Here is a 23,706-nt window from a genome sequence, read left to right as displayed (position 1 = left end):
AAACTAAATGGGGAATAAAACTGGGAGATGGAGAATTAAGAAGACAATGTCCACCAAATTCACAGTTTTGCTTAAGTCTGACCATAAGTGTGTATGTACCTTTGTGTTGTTGAGCCAATGTATGGGTAAGGGAGAAAACTCAGATAGTGTATCCTTCAGAGGAAAGCTTCCTAGATGCCCCTGGGAACAACAGATGGCTGTTAAGCTTCTATTTGTTCCCTCTGAGACTTTAAAATCTACCTTAATTCCTGCTCTGAGTCAAGGAGAACTATCAGAAGGAACAGAAATTAAAAAAAAAAATGTTTTAGCATAGCATTACTCCAGTGACATGTCTCCCAGTACTGTTCACATGTAACACAAAAGCCCTTGACATATTGCAGAAGTGTCAGAGGCCTGCTTAAGGATATATATAAAGTTAGAAATGTACTTAAGACCAGACCTCTGCATGCCAAGATATTTATCTTGCTATTCCTCTTTCTCTTCCTTCCCTATTACAAATGCATACTTCCCACAAACTTGGAAAAATTCATCCACCTCTAGTACCACATTAATAACACTTATTTTCCTATGCAATGCACTGCTTTGAGTACTTTCCATGTTTTAGTTCATTTCATTCTTATTTCATCTGCAGAACAACCCTATGAGTCTAGCACATGTTGTACCCATGTACACATGAGAAAAGTGATGTTAATCCTTTAGAGATCATAGAATTTACCTAAGATTGGGATGCCTGGGTGGCTCAGTGGGTTAAAGCCTCTGCCTTCAGCTCAGGTCATGATCTTGGGGTCCTGGGATCGAGCTCTGCATCAGCCTCTCTGCTGGGTGGGAGACCTGCTTCCTCCTCTCTCTCTCTGCCTACTTGTGATCTCTGTCTGTCAAATAAATAAATAAAATCTTAAAAAAAAAAAAAAAGAATTTACCTAAGATCACATGTGTAGTAAATCATAGGATTTGAACTGGTAGTTTGGACCGACTTCATAAATTGTTTCTCACTGCAACATGATCAAAAGCAACAATTCAGCCCACTACAGAGCAGAACATTTAAAAGCCACTGAGAATATGTAATTTTTCTTTAACCGAGATTAACTCCTTTCACTCCTTGCAAAAAGTCTTCTAGAATGCATTTCATATCATATGCAAAAGAAATAAATTTGTTTTCTTAGACTCTTTCCATAGGGGGTAAAATTTCAAACCAATGTCCACTTCCCATTTTAGCTTCAGATATTGCTAAAATGTATAGAGGAAGCTGATAGGTAGTACTGATGGATAGTGCTGGTGAACTAGACACATATGCCTTTCCATATACCTTAATGAAAGGCATGGTTAAGATATTAACCCTTGATGTTCTGTGATTATGAATATGTGATCATTAGCCTTATGATTATGTGAGTCTCTGAAGAGCTATATGGAGCTAAAAGAGGCCATGTCTGCTAACAGGAGAGAACAGCAATTTCCTTTAGGTGGGTGGTCACAAAAAGCTGAGAATTAATGATAATGTACATTTACTCAATTACAGTAAAATTAAGTTTTAGTCATGTTTCAGTCTCCAGAACTAGCTAAGATAGTGGAGGAGGGTACAAGAGGAAGAGGGATAGATACACGTGCATATGGCTAGCATATGCATTTGCAGGGCCCAGTATAAAATTAAAATGAGGGCCCTCTTTAACAATTATTAATAATTTCACACTAACAGCAAAATACCTAGTGCAGGGACATTCTAAGCACATGGACTTATAAAACTACACAGTTGCAAACCCATAAAACTGTTCTACTGTAGACAAGCCCTAAGGAAAATTGTTAGGTTGGAAAAATTTTTCTTTTGATACACTAACCTTTTGCCTCCCTGAGCTTTCTGGTTTCCACCTTGCCTAATATCCTTTCTGTGGTTTTCTTCAGGAGCCTGATCTCAGCCAGTAATACCCTCAATGAACTTTTCCTTTCACTGTCTCCATTATCAAAGTTTTCTGTCTTTTCCTTCTTGCAGCTTTTATCAATCACATATTATATGAGTCATCTTTAAAAATACTGGAGATTGAGAGACTAAAGTTATATAACCTCTGCATTGAAGAGGAGTATAAGCTGTTGGAAGGGAAACACAGTAAATAGTAATGTGCTCTCTGGTGGCATAATGCTATTATAAAACCAAGGGAGAAGCCAATATAACAAAGGAAGGAAAGAAGGCAGGAAAGAAGGGAGGGAGGAAAGAAGAAAAGAAGGAAGGGAAACAAAAAAGGAAAGAAAAAAGAAAGAGGAGAAAAGGAGAAAAATATTCCAAGAGTAGTTGAAAAAGAGACTTATGTACCAATTTGTAAATCAGAATTCATGTCAGCAGCAGTGATGGTCTAGTCAAAAACGAGACCATCTTAGCATCCAGTTGTTTATAGCATGACAAATCTTTGATGAATTCATTTGAAATAATATAGTGATTTTTTTCAATGCTTTTGGAAAGAGTGAAGAATCATCAGACATCGACAGAAAACTTTTTGGCTCTTTGAAGTATTCATGCTCCACCCCAACACCACAGCTCATTAGCCCTCCCTGCTGGAGCTAATTCCCTCAGAACAAAGTCAAGATTGACTACCATAGTTAGCCATGTCTGCTAACAGGAGAGAATAGCAATTTCCTTTAGGTGGGTGGTCACAAAAAGCTGAGAATTAATGATAATGTACATTTACTCAATTACAGTAAAATTAAGTTTCAGTCATGTTTCAGTCTCCAGAACTAGCTAAGATAGTGGAGGAGGGTACAAGAGGAAGAGGGATAGATACACATGCATATGACTAGCATTCCTAGTGCTATTTAAAAGAGAAGTCTGCATTTTCAATACCCTCTCTTCTCCAAAAGACCTAATGAGGAACTGGAACCAAAAAGTACTTTCAGGCCTCACGGGCATTCCTCTGGAATTCCTACTATAAATTTTTTTGTAAGCTCATGAAAATATACTTTTTAAGGTAACCCCATTCCTGATTATGGGACTTTCAACAACTGCCTGATTGAAAGAACTGTTGTAATAGCTTAAGGCCATTTTGATGCTCCTTCTTAACCATGTGTGGTGCTACATATCCTGATATAGGCTAGGAGAAACTTTGTTCTATATACTTCTCATGTACAGAGAACCCAAATGTGTCTGTGCGTGTATATGTGCGTGTGTGTGTGTGCATGTGTGTGTGTGTGTGTGTGTGTGTGTATACAGGTCTATCTTGAAAAAAACTTGAGCCCAAATTTGTGGTATAATGGGGGGCCACCTATAAGATAATTATTTTATAGATGCTGTTGAAGATTTCTAAAACCTCAGGTGACATATTTTAAAATAGAGTACAATTAAGGTAATACATTCTTTCATGAATAGTATAATTGCTGACTTTGGTGTTTTTGTACACAGAAAAGCAATGCAATGTCAGTAGGTTTCTGGGAGTGGTTAGACAGACAAATACAAAGGCAGAAAGTCAGATACACTGATTAATAAGTAAATGGAATCTTAGAAATTAGACCTCAGTGTCCAACAAAACTGTGTATCAAGGCTGGTCCCCAAATCTGGTTCCGTTGCTGTTGCTGATCAGAGGCATGGGTAGGACTACAGGCATGTGTCCTCACCAAATGGGAAATAGAATAGAGTTACCTTTCTTTAAGATCGTGCAGTATCCTGAGTGCCAAGATAAGGATTCCAGTCTTTAAATTTGAATTCCAAAGATAAAAATAAAAAATTATCTAAGAAATATTTTAAAATTCAAAGGACTTCATTTCTGAGAAAATATTTCTTTACAGAAGATCCCACACTAATTATAATTCAAATTCCAGCACACCTTACATTTGTGTTGTATATGTTACTAGGTTTATAGATTTTGATGCACAATATATAGAACATGCTCCCTAAGATCCAAGTAGTGCACAATATAGAGAGCCAAGGGACTAACTTTTGGAGGAAGCTGATCTTCTCCTCAGAAAATGAGAGATATTGTGTGATTCTAGAAGTATGCAAACCGCAAGAAGAAACACACTCATCCCTCAAAAGTTCTTGAATTCCCCTCATTTTCTTATGGTGTATCAAGAAAAGAGATCAGATAAATAAGAAAATGGAACCTCATGACTTATTGACATTTTTATGGCATCAGAAGCCAGATTTTGCCCAAAGGGGAAGATTTCTTTTCAGTGATTAAAATATTACCCAGAAATCTCTGGCTTTCTGAAATTCTCAATAAAAATTCCAAATCTGTTGGCAATAACTTTCAAGCATCACAATTTCTGCCAATAAAAGAATGATCAATCAAGTTGTGTTAAGCATGCTCTCACTTTAGTTGTTTGAGAGTCCAATTAAGGAAGGTCAAATTGCTAGTGTTCTGCAAGTATTGTTTGACATGAAGTGTGTATTTGAAGTGGAAACTACAGGGATGTTTGATGCAATAAACTAGATGATTACCTTGTTTGGGGAGGATGTTCACCATAGTAGAAAGACCTCATTTGGAAAAGAGAGAAAATTCAGGTTAGAAAGTTATGATTTAGAGCTCTATATTTCCACTCCCCAAATCTATGATCTTTGGATAAATAAATGTAGTCAAAGACAGTTTTCTTGGAAAACAAAGGTTCACTGATTCACTTAGGGAATCTGAAGGTGAGGAGACCCAGAAGGGCACTAAGATGTGAGAATTTATTTATTTATTTTTAAAGATTATTTATTTATCAGAGAGAGAGAGAGAAAGGGAGAGAGAGTGAGCACAGGCAGACAGAATGCAGGCAGAGGCAGAGGGAGAAGCAGGCTCCCTGCCAAGCAAGGAGCCCGATGTGGGACTCGATCCCAGGACGCCGGGATCATGACCTAAGCCGAAGGCAGCTGCTTAACCAACTGAGCCACCCAGGCGTCCCATGACTTGAGAATTTATAAATAAGCTATGGAAATGGGGGGAAGCTATATGAATCCACTCAAATAAAATCTTTGGGGGATGTCCCATAAAAAGAAAGTGAACAAAGGATCCTATAAGAGCCAGATGTTCATTTTTTTTTTTTTAGCTTTTTAAAAAATTATTTATTTGACAGAGAAAGAGAGATCACAAGTAGGCAGAGTGCCAGGCAGAGAGAGAGAGAGGGAAGCAGGCTCCCTGCTGAGCAGAGAGCCCAATGCCGGGCTCGATCTCAGGACCCTGAGATCATGACCTGAGCCGAAGGCAGAGGCTTAACCCACTGAGCCACCCAGGAGCCCCCAGATGTTCATTCTTATATGAAGAGAACTACCCTCCAGCAAGATCAACTTCAATTTGGTTGGAAAGAAGTTTGATACAAAACAGGGAATACTTATTGTCGTGTGCTATGTAGACAAAGAAGCTACATGACATAATTTTTTTTTCTTTATGTTGTCATTTTCCAGATATATACAGAGACAATAAGTAACTTAATGAAATTATAAAAATATAATCATAGAGACAATATTCACTGCTTTAGATTCAAACAGAGCTGGGTTTTACTTCAGTTGCATGATCTTGATTATACCACCTAACTTCTTTAGTTCTTAGTTTACTTACTTTTTTTTAAGCCAGGAATAATGTTTTCTATCCTCATGGAATTATGAGTATTAAAGAGTTATTACAGATAGAGGATTAGGTATGTAAACTTCAAAGTGTTGAACATTTTTGAGTAGTCAAAAATGTGTTCGGTGGTAGTACTAGGAGTGGCAGAATATATGAACTGAGGCCCAGAGAAGTGATGATTTGTAAGGTCAATGGTTGGTGGTAGAATTGAGTTTCAAATTGGATCTCCAATCTCCCTTCCAGGGCTTTTTCTACTACATCACATCCCCCAGAAAAGCTCATCTCTGAGCTTTGATGATTTCATGTTCCAATATGATCAGGACCTATCTAGCTTCTTCAACCATGAACTTCCCTTATAGTCTAATAAAAAAAAAAAATGACACAAATACATAGAGGCGAGCAGTCGCAGCAAGTCAGGATTTCAAGGAAAAATATCAAAGTCCAGTTAGCAATGCTGCTCTCAATTTGCCAGTTAACTTTTAAGTTCTCCAAGTATTTTCTATATGGCATTCCCATCTTCATTACAAACTGTTGCATTTGCATTTATAATATTATTTTCAAATTTAGTTTGTTTCATATTATAGAAAAAAATAAAAGCACACTGAAAAATGGGTTCTTTGAAATAATGCAGAAGTAGAATTCAGAATACACACAGGCCTCTTAAGCATTTACATACTTAAGTATTTATTCTCTTAAATTGCTAGACAAGCTAAAAAAGATGTAAAAGGGTTTATAACTTAAATCCCTCCCTTAGTCTCTCTTCCTCAGTGGTTCCCAGGTGTCCTCTGATATTTTTGTAGTTGTGTTCATTATCAAGCACTTGGGTTGACGGATAGGTGTGAATCAGTGAAGGTGTGACAGGCTGAGATTTTATTCTACTTTACACACCTGGATATTGATGGTATTACCTTATCTAAGTATAATAGGCAGAATAATGATCTCAAAGATGCCTACACTCTGATCCATGGTATCTATGAATGTATTACTTTATATGGTAAAAAGGATTTTGGAGATGTGCTTCAAGTTAAGATCGTTGAGATGGGGAAATAATCCTGCATGATCCAGGTAGACTCAATCTAAGTATATGAGTCATTAGCAGTGGAGAATTTTTTCCAGCTGCAGGAGGACTAGGGATGAGGCAGAAGGAGGAGGTCAAAGAATTTCAAGCTTCAGAAGTATTCGTGCCATTGTTGTCTTTGAAGATGGAGGAAGGGATCCACTTAGTCAAAGAATGCAGATATCCTCTGGAAGCTGAGAAAGACCCCCTGAGGCAACAGCCAGCAAGGGAATAGGGACCAAGCTTTACAATCAGATAGGACTAAACTCTACCAACAAGTTGTGTGAACATGGAAGCAGGGTTTTCCCTTGATTCTTTAGTAAGGAATAGAGTCTGATACCCTGATTTTTAAGCAGGCAAATCAGCTGACCCACCGGGCTTCTGATCTGCAAAAATGTGAGATACAAATTTGACCCATTTTAAACTATTAGCTTTGTAATTTAGTTATAGCAGCATGCATTATAGTTTTGTTTTGTTTTTTAATGGTGTTTTGACCCAGTTTTGAAGACCTGACTAGAGGAAAGTAATTTTCCCTTCTTAAGTGGCTAAGTCTGGATTTCAGTGACCTCTCTTACCTGGCCCTCACACTCTGGGCCACTATAGACCTGCCCTAATTCTCCCAGGTTCATATACCAGACAACCAGGGGCATCCCCTGTGCTCTAGAACCTGCTGAAATTATTCAGTCTCAAACCTGCTTGCAGCAGTTATTCCTTCCCATGGAAACCACAATAAATGTGCTTGTCAGTGGTTTCTTTCTCTTTGCCTCCTGACTGACCCCAGCACTTCCCCTGAGACTGTGGGTGCTATGTTCTCCTTAGGCAATAGTGAGTATGATAATACTGCAAAACTCTTTCCAGTGTCTCCCTCTTGAGCTGTATCTGGTCTCTCCATACCTCACCTGAGCTAATATGGGTAGAACACAGGAATGGAAAACTAATGCATGAGGTTACACTAAGGTTACATGATTACCCTCAGATGTTCCAGCCCTCACCGTTTACTTAACTGTCCTGAAAAGGGGACCATGGGTTTTGGGGGTACTAGGTGGCACTTTCTCCCCATCACCCTCATTGCTAATCCTGCAACTTTGTTCTCTTGTAATGTGCTTATTTATTGGTAAAACAGAAATTAAGAATACAGGTTTCAAAGTGATCTTCAACCTATTTCTGTGGAACTCTAACATCTCTAAACATGCATTTCCTCATATGAAATTAATATAATAAAATTGCCTTATCGGGTTGTTGTGAGTATGAAGTAAATAAAATGTGAGACTATATACGTTTGCTTAGTAGAGTGGCTGATATTCAGTAACATAATACAGTAGCTACTATTCACTCTTATTATAATTAACTTTGGGATTATTCTTCTCCCACTGAGTTTCTCTTCTCTTTTTTACTGGCTCCCTATTCTCATCTTTTACTTAAAAGATGGATTTGCACCAAAGTTTCTGCTTCAGCATTCTCACTGTCTTCTACTTCTCTCTCCTTTCCCCCTTCCCTGACTACATTCAAGGGTAAAAGCAAAAGAAGCAAATGCTTCAATAAATTTGACAAACATCCCAAAAGTACCAAAGTGATTTAAAGAACCGAAAAAACATTATTTCAAGCGAAAGAAGTCAGGCAAAAGGACCACATATGTTTTTCAGGATTTCGTTTTCAATTCCCAGACAAGCTCTTGTTTGCCCCAGCTGAAATCACAACCTTAGGCAACTGAGATGTTGCCAGCAGTTAGTTGTTTGGAAATGCCCCCGGAGTAAGCTGCAACTCCTTTGTGAGTTGAGCTCAAATCAAATGAATAGCCTCCATATGTCTGAGAATAGAAGTTTACTGGGAAACTCCAAGTTCATACAAATATTAACTATACCCTAGAGATGGTGCTTTTAACAGATCTCTGAGTGGTCAGGTATCTGTTGTCGACAGTGCTGCCAGCTCTTGGTAACAGTAGCACTAGAATGGGAGATGTGGGAAGTGCCCTAAATTAAAATGTCCCAGACTACTGACATTAAATTGTTAGCAGTTTCCCTAGGATAGATGGTTTTCAGTGTATTCTGTGGCTTTGCTTAATTGCCAGATGTCTGAAATGGTTGATTTTAGTTGTTTTGCTTTTATTTTTATTGTTTTATACAAAGAACTAGATGACCTATTCCTCATTCAACCATTCCAGAACTGATTAAACATTATTTTTAAATGTATCATTAATTCTTCTATATGTTGATTTTTCATCTGCTTTATGTCAGTTAGTGATAGAAATGTATTAAATCTCTCACTATGATGATAGACTGCTCTACTTTTTCCTAGTTCTCTGAATTTTTGCTTTATATGTTTTGAGACTATCTTGCTTTGATTTGATAAGGATATTGATTATGTATAGTATACTTATATCAGCTTTAATTGGATAAATTCCATAGCATATAATTTTTTTCCATTTTAAGCTTTATGCATAGTTAAGTCATATATAAGCCACTTTTTAACACAAAGTCCTTTTAGAATACTAGGAACATGCAGACTGGGACTTCATATGTAGGTGACTTCTGGGTTGTGATCATGAATTATTTCTAAAATAGGTTTCTCACCTTGGGGTCTTGTTTTGACTTAAATTATAGTCTGGCAGCAACAAAGGAATATAAGGTTCATTTCTAATTCATATGTACATGGAGGGTGCTGTGTTTCAGGGTCAACTTTTTGCCAAGGGTAGATTTGCTTCTATTGGACTCTTTACTTGGGTGAGGTCTAGACTTCCTTCCTTTTCTCTGCATACTGTGAGGCTACTAAAATCAAAGTTCTGTTGTTTTCAGTTTCAGTAAATGTTCTCAAGGGAAAAATTGCTTAGTGTACTACTTACCTGTCTGATTCCTTCTTCCTTAAGCCACCTTGGATGTTGAGGTATTCATCACTAGACTATCAGGTCACTAATACATTTCAAGAAATTGTTTCTATCCAGATTTTTTCAAATATTTAGAGCATGAGTTTCAAACAGTTTTCTATTATTTCATCCTGCCTAAAACAGAAGTAGAATAGATGTGATTGTGTTGTACATCTCTTATCTGAAATTACTACTCTATTGTATAATTATATTTTGTGTATTTAGATATATAAATACATAATACATGTTGTATATATTTATACTGAACACAGTACCTTCCCCTTCCTTTACTGATACCCACCGTATCTATCCTTTATTCATTGCTGTTCCCAGCTTAATTACCTAGCCAATCATAACCTCAAATGGATTTCACTCTGCCATGTGACTATACACAGCTGATTCTAGAGTTAGTATCAAATACAAATTGTTGTTTATTAACTGACTATGGTGCGAGTGGTTTCCTCAAATCTAAAATTTGGAACTTTAATTAAAAGTGAAATCACACAAAAGAGAGCTGTGTACATGAAACATTTGCAAATGCTATTTTCTAACTTCATATCCTGCCTTCTGCCAACGTCAGTCCTCCAAAGCTGATGAATCTTATTCCTCAGTAAATGAGTTCTACTTCTTTTTGTCTTTGATGATTTAAAGTTTTCTTTAGTTTATATATATGTATTCAGGATACACAATATTTATCCTGTTTGGCATTAAATAAACTCTTACAAATTAAGGTATTAATTATTTGTCTTCAATCTCAGGAAATACTCAGGTTCAGATATTTCCTTCCCACTGTGTAATTATTACTGTTCCTGGTGCTCTTATTACACTGATGTTGACACTTTAACTTCTGCCTCCCTCATTTCATCTCTTTATCCTTTCCTGCTAAGTGCTGGATAAAGTTCTTTACATTGATCCACCAGCTTACTCATTCATTCTCTGAATGTGCTCCTTTGATGGCCAACCTATCCGCTGAATGCTTTATTCTAACTTTCTGCCTCCACCACTTACGATGAGCTTTCCATTCCTCAGCCTCCTGCTAAGTGACGAGAGTTCATGGCAGTTTAAGTGCTCCCGTTGCTCTAATGGCATACTACCACCCCCAAATTGCTCAGCCCAATTCTAACAGCATCTTTCAGTGCACTTAAGATCATTAACATTAAATGTCTCCCATATAAACATAGCGGCTGCTACTTATTTCTTTCAGTTTTGTTTTTGTTTAATTTAGAATAGGATTTTCAAGAATAGTGCTATTATAATGATTTCAAATTTAACTCTGTACTATTTTAATCTCCATGCATAGAGTCAGCTTTATTTTTTATTTTATTTATTTTTTAAAAAGATTTTATTTATTTATTTGACAGACAGAGATCACAAGCAGGCAGAGAGGCAGGGAGGGGGGGGGGGGAACAGGCTTCCTGCTGAGCAGAGAGCCAGATGTGGGCGGGGCTCCATCCCAGGACCTTGGGATCATGACCTAATCCAAAGGCAGAGGCTTTAACCCACTGAGCCACCAGGCACCCCGAGTCAGCTTTATTTTATAAATTTTAAGATTTTGACTTCTACTACTTAAAAATACATTCATTTTTCTATAAAAGTATATGACATACTGCGTTCTTAATGTCTACTTAGTCAAACCAAAGATAATACCTAAACAGCCTTCAAAAGAAAAAGAAATTGAATCTGAAGTTTTCACTGTATTAGTTTTCTTGGTATTTTTAATGATGTTTGATCATGTTAATACAACTCCACTGTGTTATTTATGACATGTCAAAATGGCGTCTTAAAATAATATTTTTCACTAGTTTGCCCTGAATATGGTCTCTCTTGATGAATGTCTCACTTTATTTAGATACCTGAAAAAAAAATTGCTGTTGCTAGGTGGGATTATCTATAAAATGTCAATTAAATTAAGTTTATTGGCTGTGTTGTTTAGGTTTTCTATATTCTTACTTATTTTCTGTCCTTAAAAGTTATATGACTATTTAAATTACCTATATCATACTGGCTGATTTGTGCTACATTGCACCTTTAGAGGAATTGGTCTTGTTCATCTATGTTGTTAAATGTTTATATTTTTAGAATAATTTTTAGAATTTCTTTATTATCCTTTTCATGTCTGCAGTCTCTAATTATGTCTCTAATACTATTTTCCTATTATTTCCAGTTTCTTTTTTTTGTCAGTCACACTAAACTTTTGCAAATTTGATTGATATTTTCAGAGAACCAGCTCTTTGTTTTATTTTTTTATTATTATTATTATTTTTTTACAGCATAGCATTTTTTAAATTAACATATGATGGTTATTTCCACCAGGGATACAGGTCTGTGAATCATCAGGCTTACACATTTCATAGCACATAACTTCCCCAGTGTCCATAATCCAGCCACCCTATCCCTACCCCCACACCTCCCAGCAGCCCAGCAATCTTAAGAGATTAAGAAGCTCTTATGGCTCTTCTCCCTTCAGATCCCATCTTGTTTCATTTTTTCCCTCCCTACCCACATGACCCCCCGCACTACCTCTCAAGTTCCTCATATCAGAGAGATCATATGATAATTCTCTTTCTCTGATGGACTTACCTTACTTAGCATAATACCCTCCAGTTCCATCCACGTCATTGCGAATGGCAAGATTTCATTTTCTTTGATGGCTACATAGAGTATTCCATCATATATATATATATATATATATATATATATATATATATATCTATCTCACATCTTCTTTATCCATTCATCTATTGATGGACGTCTAGGTTCTTTCTATAGTTTGGCTATTGTGAACATTGCTGCTATAAACATTTGGGTGCACATGCCACTTTGGATCACTACATTTGTATCTTTAGGGTAAATACCCAATAGTGCAATTGCTTGGCTCATAGGGTAGCTCTATTTTCAGCTTTTTGAAGAACCTCCATGCTGTTTTCCAGAGTGGCTGGACCAGCTTGCATTCCCACCAACAGTATAGGAGGACTCCCCTTTCTCTGCATCCTCACAAACATCTGTCCTTTCCTGACTGGTTAATTTAGCCACTCTGACTGGTGTGAGGTGTATTTGTATTTGTATTTGTATTTCCCTGATGCCGAGTGATGTTGAGCACTTTTTCATGAGTCTGTTGGCCATTTGGATGTCTTCTTTGGAGAAGTCTCTGTTCATGTCTTCTACCCATTTCTTGCTTGGATTATTTGCTCTTTGGGTGTTGAGTTTGATAAGTTCTTTATAGATTTTGGATACTAGGCCTTTATCTGATATGTCATCACAAATATCTTCTCCCATTCTGTCAGTTGTCTTTTGTCTTTGTTGACTGTTTTCCTTTGCTGTACAAAAGCTTTGAACTTGAAGTCCTAATAGTTCATTTTTGCCCTTGATTCCCTTGGCTTTGGCAATGTTTCTAGGAAGAAGTTGCTGCAGCTGAGGTCGAAGAGTTTGCTACCTCTGTTCTCCTCATGGATTTTGATGGATTCCTGTCTCATATTTGGGTCTATTTTTTGTGTGTGGTGTAAGGAAGTGGTCCAGTTTCATTCTTCTGCATGTAGTTGCCCAATTTTCCCAGCACCATTTGTTGAAGAGGCTGTCTTTTTTCCACTGGACATTCTTTCCTGCTTTGTTAAAGATTAGTTGACTGTAGAGTTGAAGAGTCCATTTTTGGGCTCTCTATTCTGTTCCATTGATCTATGTGTTTGTTTTGTGCCAGTACTATACTGTCTTGATGATGACAGCTTTGTAACAGAGCTTGAAGTCTGGACTTGTGATACCACCAACTTTGGCTTTCTTTTTCAACATTCCTCTGGCTATTCGGGGTCTTGTTTGGTTCCATATAAATTTTAGGATTGTTTGTTCCATTTCCTTGAAAAACATGGATGGCATTTTGATAGGGATTGCATAAATGTGTAGATTGCTTTAGGTAGCATAGACATTTTCATAATACTTGTTCTTCCAATCCATGAGCATGGAATGCTTTTCCATTTCTTTGTGTCTTCCTCAGTTTCTTTCAAGAGTACTTTAATAGTGTTCTGAGTACAGATTCTTTGCCTCTTTGGTTAGGTTTATTCCTAGGTATCTTATGGTTTTGGGTGCAACTGTAAATGGGACTGACTCCTTAATTTCTCTTTCTTCTGTCTTGTTGCTGTTGTATAAAAATGCAACTGATTTCTGTGCATTGATTTTATATCCTGACACTTTACTGAATTCCTGTACAAGATCTAGTGTTTTTGGAGTGGAATCTTGTGGGTTTTCCACATAAAGTATCATATCATCTGCAAAGAATGAGAGTTTGACTTCTTTGCTGATTTGTATGCCTTTAATTTCTTTTTGTTGTCTGATTGCTGAGGCTAGGACTTCTAGTACTATGTTGAATAGCAGTGGTGATAGTGGACATCCCTGCCATGCTCCTGATCTTAGTGGAAAAAGTTCTCAGTTTTTCCCCTTTAGGAATGATGCTTCCTGTGGGTTTTTCATAGATGGCTTTGATATATATACCCTCTATCCCTTCCCTGTAAAGAGATTTCATCAGAAAGGATGCAAATGCTTTTTCACCATCTTGAGAATATCATATGGTTCTTGTTCTTTCTTTTAATAACGTATTGTATCACATTGATTGATTTGTGGATGTTGAACCAACCTTGCAGCCCAGGAATAAATCCCACTTGGTCATGGTGAGTAATCCTTTAATGTACTATTGGAGCCTATTGGCTAGTATTTTTTTTTATCTTTGTATTATAATTTAACATTTTATTTTTTTTAATTTTGTTTTTTTTTTTTTATAAACATATAATGTATTATTAGCCCCAGGGATACAGGTCTGTGAATCGCCAGGTTTACACACTTCACAGCACTCACCATAGCGCATACCCTCCCCAATGTCCATAACCCCACCACCCACTCCCTTCCCCCCTCCTTCTGCCCCCCCTCAGTTTGTTTTGTGACATTAAGAGTCTCTTATGGTTTGTCTCCCTCCCAATCCCATCTTGTTTCATTTATTCTTTTCCTACCCCCAAAACCTCCCACATTGCATCTCCACTTTGTCATATCAGGGAGATCATATGATAGTTGTCTTTCTCCAAATGACTTATTTCTCTAAGCATAATACCCTCTACCTGCATCCACGTCATCGCAAATGGCAAGATTTCATTTCTTTTGATGGCTGCATAGTATTCCATTGTGTATATATATATATATATATATCCATTCATCTTAATCCATTCATCTGTTGATGGACATCTAGGTTCTTTCCATAGTTTGGCTATTGTGGACATAATTGTGGACATATTGTGCTGCTATTAACATTCAGGAGCACATGCCCCTTCGGATCACTATGTTTGTATCCTTAGGGTAAATACCCAGTAGTGCAGTTGCTGGGTCATAGGGTAGCTCTATTTTCAACTTTTTGAAGAATCTTCATGCTGTTTTCCAGAGTGGTTGCACCATCTTGCATTCCCACCAACAGTGTAGGATAGTTCCCCTTTCTCCACATCCTCACCAGCATCTGACGTTTCCTGACTTGTTAATTTTATATTGGCTAGCATTTTGATGAGAATTTTTGTATCTGTGTCCATCAAGAATATTGTTCTGTAATTCTCCTTTTTGATGGAGTCTTTGTCTGGTTTGGGGATCAAAGTAATTGTGGCCTTAATAAAACTTAATAAAATAAGTTTGGCAGTTTTCCTTCCATTTCTATTTTTTTGGAACAGTTTCAGGAGAATAGGTATGAATTCTTCTTTAAATGGTTGGTAGAATTCCCCTGGGAAGCTGTCTGGCCCTGGGCTCTTGTTTTTTTGGGAGATTTTTGATGACTGCTTCAGTTCCCTTACTGGTTGTGGGTCTGTTCAGGTTTTCTATTTCTTCCTGGTTCAGTTTTGGTAGTTTATATGTCTCTAGGAAAGCATCTATTTTTTCCAGATTGTCAAATTTGTTGGTGTATAGTTGCTCATAATATGTTCTTATAATTGTTTGTATTTCTGTAATGTTGGTTGTGATCTCTCCTCTTTAATTCATGATTTTATTAACTTGGGTCCTTTATCCTTTCTTTTTGATAAGTCTGGCCAGGCATTTATCAATCTTATTAATTCTTTCAGAGAATTAACTCGTAGTTTGGTTGATTTATTCCACTATTCTTTTGGTTTCTATTTCATGGATTTCTGCTCTGATCTTTATTATTTCTCTTCTCCTGCTGGGTTTAAGTTTTCTTGGCCATTCTTTCTCCAGCTCCTTTAGGTGTCTGGCTAGGTTGTGTACTTGGAACCTTTCTTGTTTCTTGAGAAAGGCTTATATGGCTATATACTTTCATCTCAGGACTGCCTTTGCTGTGTCCCACAGATTTTGAACCATTGTGTTTCATTATTATTTGTTTACATCAATTTTTTCAATTCTTCTTTAATTTCCTAGTTGACCCATTCATTCTTTAGTAGAATGCTCTTTAGCCTCCATGTATTTGAGTTCTTCCCAACATTCATCTTGTGATTGAGTTCTACCTTCAGAGCATTGCAGTCTGAAAATATACTAGGAAGGATCCCAGTCTTTTGGTACTGAATGAGACCTGAATTGTGACCCAGGATGTGATCTATTCTGGAGAATGTTCCATGCGCACTACAGAAGAATGTGTATTCTGTTGCTTTGAGATGGAATGTTCTGAATATATCTGTGATGTCCATCTGGTCCAGTATGTTATTTAAGGCCTTTGTTTCCTTGTTGATCTTTTGCTTGGATGATCTGTCCATTTCTGTAAGGGGGAGAGTGAAAGTCCCCTACTATTATTATAGTATTGTTGATGTGTTTATTTGATTTTGCGTGTTAATTGGTTTATATAATTGATGGCTCCCATATTAGGGGCATAGATATTTAAAATTGTTAGATCTTCTTGTAGGACAGACCCTTAAATGTGATATAGCATCCTTCTTCATCTCTTATTATAGTGTTTGGCTTCAAATCTAATTGATCTGATATATGGATTACCACTCCAGCTTTCTTTTGATGTCCATTAGCATGGTAAATTGTTTTCTATCCCCTCCCGTTCAATCTGGAGGTATCTTTGGGTCTAAAATGAGTTTCTTGTAGATAGCATATTGATGCATCTTGTTTTTTAATCCATTCTGATACCCTGTGTCTTTTGATTGGGGCATTTAGTCCGTTTGCATTCAGGGTAACTGTTGAAAGATATGAATTTAGTGTCACTGCATTGCCTGTTACTGTGTATTTTCTCTGTTCCTTTCTGGGCTGTTACTTTTAGGCTCTCTATTTTGTTTCCTGTGGGGCTGGTTTGGTGCTTGTAAATGCTTTTAATTTTTGTTTGTCTTGGAAGCTTTTTATCTCTCCTTCTATTTTCAGTGATAGCCTATCTGGATATAGCATTCTTGGCTGCATATTTTTCTCATTTAATGCTTTGAATATATTATGCCAGTGCCTTCTGGTCTGCCAGGTCTCTGTGGATCGGTCTGCTGCTAATCTAATATTTCGACCATTGTATATCACAGACCTCTTGTTCCTGAGCTGCTCTCAGAATTTTCTCTTTGTCACTAAGACTTGAAAGTTTTACTGTGAGATGATGGGGTGTGGACCCATTTTTATTGATTTTTTTTCCATTTTTATTGATTTTAAGGGGATTCTCTGTGCCTCCTGGATTTTGATGTTTGTTCTCTTCACCAAATTAAGGAAATTCTCTACTATAATTTGCTCCATATAACTTCTGCCCCCTCCTTCCTCACTTCTTTGTTTTATTAACTTTCTCTATTTTATCTATTTTCATAATTTCTCCTGATTTTTATTATTTCCTTTCTTTTGTTTGTTTTTCCCCTTTTCCTTCTAAATTCTTGGGATAGAAGCTTGAGTATTGATTCAAACATTCCTCTTTTCAAAAGTCTGCATTTGGCAGTATCAATTTTCTTCTCTGTGCTGCTTTAGTTATATACCCTAAGTTTTGATAGGTTGTTTTTTTTTATTTTCATTCAGTTCCATGTACTTTAGAATATCTATTTAGACTTCCACCTGGCATCATGGATATTTAGAAGTGTGTGTGTTGTTTTGTTTTGTTTTGTTTTGTTTTTGGTAAGTTTACAAATATTTGCACATTTTCCTGTTATGTTTGTTGGTTTCCAGTTTGATTCATAGTTGCCAGGGACATACTTTATATGACTTCTTCTTCTTTTATTCATTCAGGTTTTTGGGTTTTTGTTGTTGTTGTTTGTTTTTGTTATTATTTTTGGTTTTGTTTTTTGATGGCCTGGAATATTGTCTATTTTGGTGTATGTTTTGTCATCACTTGAAAAGAATGTGCTGTTGAGTAATTATGTTTAATTATTGATATTTTGGGACACAAGCCTAACATTTTATTTTTATTTTCTATTCTCTTTGTTTTTTATTTCAGTGTTTTCTTTTTTATGCCTTCCTTTCAATTACTTAAAACAATTCTTTGAATTCCATTTATATTTTCACATACTGTTTTTGAGTGTATCTTTTTTTAACTTTTATAATGGTTGATATAGGTTTTATATCATATATACATAAAATAACAGTCCATTGGTGTCATAATCTTACAGTTTGATTGAAGTACAGAAACCTTACCTCTTTCATGTCTCCATACCCTCCTACATTTAAAATATAGTTTCTTCAGTATTTTCTTTACATATATTTAAGCAATATCAGATGGTGTTACATTTTTTGCTTCAAACATCAAACACAATTTATAACACCCAAGAGAAGGTAAGCCTACTATATTTAACCAATATTTTTGCTTAGTGTGTTCTTTCTTCAGTCTATGTATTCTAAAGTTCCTTCTTTTATTATTTAAATTCTTCTCAGAGAATATTCTTTAGCCATTCTTTTGCAGTAAGTTTGCTGGTGACAAGTCTTCATATTTCTTCATCTGAGAATTTCTTGTTAATGTCTTCATTACTGAAGGTTATTTCCTCTGAGTATATCTTTTCTTTCAGCATCTCAAAAATACGCTATTTCCTTTTGGTTTCCATGGTTTCTAAGGAGAAATCTACTGTCTTACAAATGTTTTTCCTTTATAGGAAAGTTATCACTTCTCTCTTAGTGCTTTAAAGAATTTTTATCTTTAGCTTTCAGGTGTTTGACTATGTTGTATCTTAGTATCAATTTCTTTGTGTTTATCCTGTTTGGGGCTTACTATTTTTTTTAAAAAAAATCTTTAGATTTATATATCTTGCCACATTTGGAGTTTCAGTCATGATTTCTTTGACAATCTTTTCAGCCCAATATCTTTATCCTCTTTTTCTTTGATTCCAATGGCACATCCATGTTAGAGTTTTTGTTATATACGGCCCTGAGGTTCTACCAATATTTATCTGACTACTTTCTCTCACTTTTTAAATTTGTTAATTTCTATTATTCTGTTCTCCAGTTAACTTTTTTTTTCCCTGTCTCTCTTTTCTGCTGCTGTGTTCATCTGCTAAATTTTTCATTTGGGCTACTGTATTTTCCAGTTTTATAATTCCCATGTAGTTCTTTTTAATCTTCAATTTGTTGATTTTTAAATTTCTTGACTGGAACTTTTTTTTAATTCTTTTAAAATTTGCTTCAAGCCTGTTTATAGTTTTTCACTGAGGTCTTTATATCATAAGGATTTAATATTTTTTTGACAGATAATTCTGACATTTTGGAGTTTTGTTTTTGGGGTTTTTTGTTTGTTTGTTTGTTTTGTTTTTCCTGGCCAATTTGAGATCTTGCTGGTTCTTGGTGTGATAAGTAATTTTTCAGTTGAGTCCTGATTATTTTTGTATTATGTCATGAAATTTTGGATTTTATTTGTACCTTTTGTTTTGGCTGACATTTTCTGACACCATTCTGTCAGTGGAAGAGGATTGCTACCTCATAATTTAGAGTAGGAAACAGAAGCCCAGATTCTCCAGTTGGATGCTGTAGATACTTGAAGGAAGGGGGTTCTTCATTACTGCTGATTGGGAGTGAGAGTTTTGACTTTTTATGTGGTCTCCACTGACACTGTAGTTGGGTTGACCTCATAACTGCTGGGTCATGAAGATAGTCTTGATTCTTCACTAGGCCTTCTCTGATACTGCTTAATTGGAGAGGAGTATGGTCCTCTTACTGTTCTGGGTGGAAGTCTATGCTTCCCACATGGTTTCCACTGCCACCAGATTGAGAGTGCAGTATTAGTACCCAGAAGGAATGAAGGTACTTGCTTCCTTCTAATCTTTCTCAACACACAGAATTGTTGGGGCATATTTTATTACAGTCTCCCAAGAACAGAAGTTGAGGGTTTCCACTTGATCTATGTTGTCATGGTACAGGTGGGACCACAGTTTTTTTTCTTTTCCTTTTTTTTTTTTTTTTTTTTTTTTTCCTGTGGTTCTTGGCTGGAGTAGAGAATACTAAGTGTTTTTTTTTCCCTAGCCAGACTACCGCTTTCCTAAAAGAGTTAACACTTTCATTGTTGTTTTTATTATCATTGTTTTTCCTCTTTGGTCTGTGTCCTTTAGTATTTCTGGGTTGCTAGCTTCTTGGGCTCCAAGTTTGGGTTATGTGAGGTAAAAAGAAATTTCAGAGAACTCACCACTGTATCTTTCCTGAGGGTCCAAGTTTCCTAGGAAGTCTGCCTTCTCCTCACTTTTCAGAGTCCTCTTTCTTGGTTTTATGTGTAATGTTGAAAGTTTTTAGTTGTATCTAGGAAAACAGGAAAACATACTCAGTTTTACCAAAAACAGAAGTTACAGATTGAATATTGTATATAATCATATTGTATTGCCAATATTGGCTTATTATTTATAGCTCTTTTAAAATTATCGTGTAGGTTACCATAGAGTTGTAATGTTTATCTTAAGGAGTAACAGTCTACTTTCAGATAATATTATGCCACTCCATGTATAGAATAAAAGATTTATTAACAATTGACTCTCAATTTCCTCTATCCCTTTTTTCCTACCATTATTTTAATATTTTACATATGCTGTAAATATACTAGACATTGATAATCTTTTTATTTAGGCAATAATGTTTTAGAGCAATTAAAAGACCAAAAGATTATTGTTTTCCCATTCAATTGTCACTTAGAGTACTCTTCCCTTTCTTGGTGTATGTGAAAGCTGCTTTGGTGTCACAATCTTTCTGCCTGGAGAAAATCTTCTCAACATTTCTTAGAAGAGATACTGGCAATGAATTTTTTTCTGTTACTGTTCATCCAAAAAAATTAGTATTTATTCTTTATATTTTGAAGATATATTTGCTGGTAGAGAGGTTTTGTTTTGTTTTGTTTTAAAGGTATTTACTCCATTGCCTTCTTATTTACATAATAATTTTTAATAGAAGCCTATATAATATTTATCTTTGTTCTTCTATATATAACATATCTTTTATTTCTGATTACTTTGCAGATTTTTTCTTTATTTTTCATTTTTAAGAGTTTTATTAGGATACATCTAGTGGTGTTTGTGTGTATATAGATTGATGTGGGTGGGGGAGATTTATCTTGTTTAGTCTTATAAAAGATTCTTGGATCTGTTGTTTGGTATATTTCATTAATTTTAGAAAATTATTTGCTCTTATCTTTATTTTCTCTGTCTTGATCTTGCTTCTGGGATTCCAGTTACACATGTGTTAGACCAAATGAAACTATCTCACATATCTTGGAACCTGTTCAATTTTCTTCATTTTTCTTTTTGTGCTCCAATTTCCATTATATCCATTAACTTAGAATGATATTCACTGGAGGTAACTCAAAATGTTGAAAATAGAACTACCCTATGACCCAGCAATTGCACTACTGGGTATTTACCCTAAAGATACAAACATAGTGATCCGAAGGGACATGTGCACCCAAATGTTTATAGCAGCAATGTCTACAATAGCCAAACTATGGAAAGAACCTAGATGTCCATCAACAGATGAATGGATCAAGAAGATGTGGTATATATACACAATGGAATACTATGTGGTATATATACACAACGGAATACTATGCAACCATCAAAAGAAATGAAATCTTGCCATTTGCGATGATGCGGATGAAACTAGAGGGTATCATGCTTAGCAAAATAAGTCAATCGGAGAAAGACAACTATGATCTCCCTGATGTGAAGAAGTGGAGATGCAACATGGAGGGTTAAGGGAGTAGGAGAAGAATAAATGAAACAAGATGGGATTGGGAGGGAGACAAACCATAAGTGACTTAATTTCACAAAACAAACTGAGGGTTGCTGGGAGGAGGGGGGTTAGCAGAAGGGGGGTGGGGTTATGGACATTGGGGAGGGTATATGCTATGGTGAGTGCTGTGAAGTGTATAAACCTGGCGATTCACCGACCTGTACCCCTGGGGATAAAAATATATTATATGTTTATAAAAAATTTTTTAAAATTTAAAAAAAGAATGATATTCATCTATTGATGAACTACTGAAAGCATTCTTCATCTCTGCTACTGTGTTTTTATGTCTACCATTCATGGTCACATTTATGTTTGATTCTTTATTGTAGTTTCTGCTGAAATTCCCTACCTGTTCATTCATATTATAGACATTTCCCAGCAAAGCCTTTAATATCTTTATCATAATTATTTATATTTCCTCTCTGATTGTTCTAATATCACTGTAATATTTTAATCTTACTCTATTGGCAATTTTGTCCTTTGACAATATTTTCATTTTTCCTTATTCATCTGTATGTTTCATAATTTTTGTTTGAAAGAGATATACATTTTGTAGGACAGTAGAGACTGAGTTAAAAACTTATTCTTGGAAATAGGCTTTCCTCTTCTTTTTCTAGTTATTTGCATGGAGGATTGAGTAAATTTAGTCAAGAGTTGAGCTGAAATTAGAGTTTTTGTTACTATGGTTTTACTCAGAGCATCACTAGTCTTCAAATTTTTCTCACATTGCCTTCTGTTTAGTGTGGGGGTAGAGAATTATTTATAATATCTGCTCAACTCTGCATTTAAATTTCCTCTTTGTTCCTGTATCACAATGAGGGTATTGCTCCCTGCTTTTTCTTCTTTCTAAGCAGTATTTTGGACTTCTCTTACTTATTGTTTCAAGAAGGGGATGGGGGGAGAAGGAAGGGTCACATGAAGGAGATTTTCTCTGTTGTTCTGGTTTAGCCTTAGTCTTAGGCAGATGGTATATCACTGAATCTCAGGCATAATCTTTCTCAGTGATCCTTCTTTGTCCCCAGTGGTAGGGGATCATTAATGATATGGCCTAAGGATGTTTTCTTGCATCTTCCCCAAAGAAAGAGGGATTTTTTTTTTTTGGTTTGTTTGTTTACTTTTTCCAGTTTTGATAGGTATTTATCTGTACTCAGAATGTGACAGAGTTCAGTGTCCTTTCCCCAGCTGATTATGATTTTTCTTCTTTGGGGAGTTAGAAAAGAAGTATCCAGGCAAGACTTCAGTTTTTCCCAATGGCAGCTGCTATTCCTCTTTCCCAGGTCTTCACCATAGGACAAGATGTTCTTCACCAAAGACAAGATGTTCTTGTCCTGCCCACAGTATTTCTCATGATAACTTAGTGATGTCAGTGGAGAAGAGCCTGTGAATTGGGGTGACTTTCTCTTGTGTTTGCAATTTCCAGAATTTCTATACTTTCATGCTAGCCTGTAGTCAGCATTCAGATATTGATTTACATTTATTAAAAATTCATAATGGTTCATATGATTTGTGTCTTCCTTAGATAATCAATCACTCATATTTACTCTCTCCTCAGGAGAGTATTTTTCTGATGTTTTTCATTAGTTGATTTCCTTGTGATTTCAGCTGTGATTTGTTCAAGAAGGCTATGATTTTTATAGATTACTGTTTTTTATTGTTATTGTAGGAGTGTGAGTGGTGGTCTTTTCAACTTTCCTTATCCCAAAACAAAGTTGAAAGTTACAGTGACATTTTAAAGCAAACTGTGTAATGACATTTGTAACTCTAAGATATAAAGATACACTTTTGCCAAAATTTGGAAATTAGTTAAGTAACTAAATATGAGGATGAAGATAATTCAGTCCTTAGTTTCTGAAATTTTGTATGAAGTTAATAAATATGAAACAGTATGTTTTAGTTCTTTCCAGAGTGATTACATTCATCTTTCTGTATTAAAAGAAAGCTTCATCTATCAAAGCTCTAAGACAGTCTCCAAGAAGGAAACTTACAGTATACATGGCATCTAAAACTCCCCCATATCTTACTGAAGAACAGGGAAAGAGGGATCAAGGTGTTGGCAGCCTTTAGGAAAATAAGCTGACTCTAAGTGCTAGCTAAATTCCTGAAATTAAATGAAATATGTATAAGTTATATATAGTGGTGAATGATGGAACTTCCCA

Source organism: Mustela putorius, unplaced genomic scaffold, assembly GCF_011764305.1.
Source record: "Mustela putorius furo isolate JIRA1106 unplaced genomic scaffold, ASM1176430v1.1 tig00000281_pilon_pilon_pilon, whole genome shotgun sequence".
In the NCBI taxonomy this organism is placed as follows: Eukaryota; Metazoa; Chordata; class Mammalia; order Carnivora; family Mustelidae; genus Mustela; species Mustela putorius.
Note: the sequence above shows the minus strand (reverse complement) of the source record.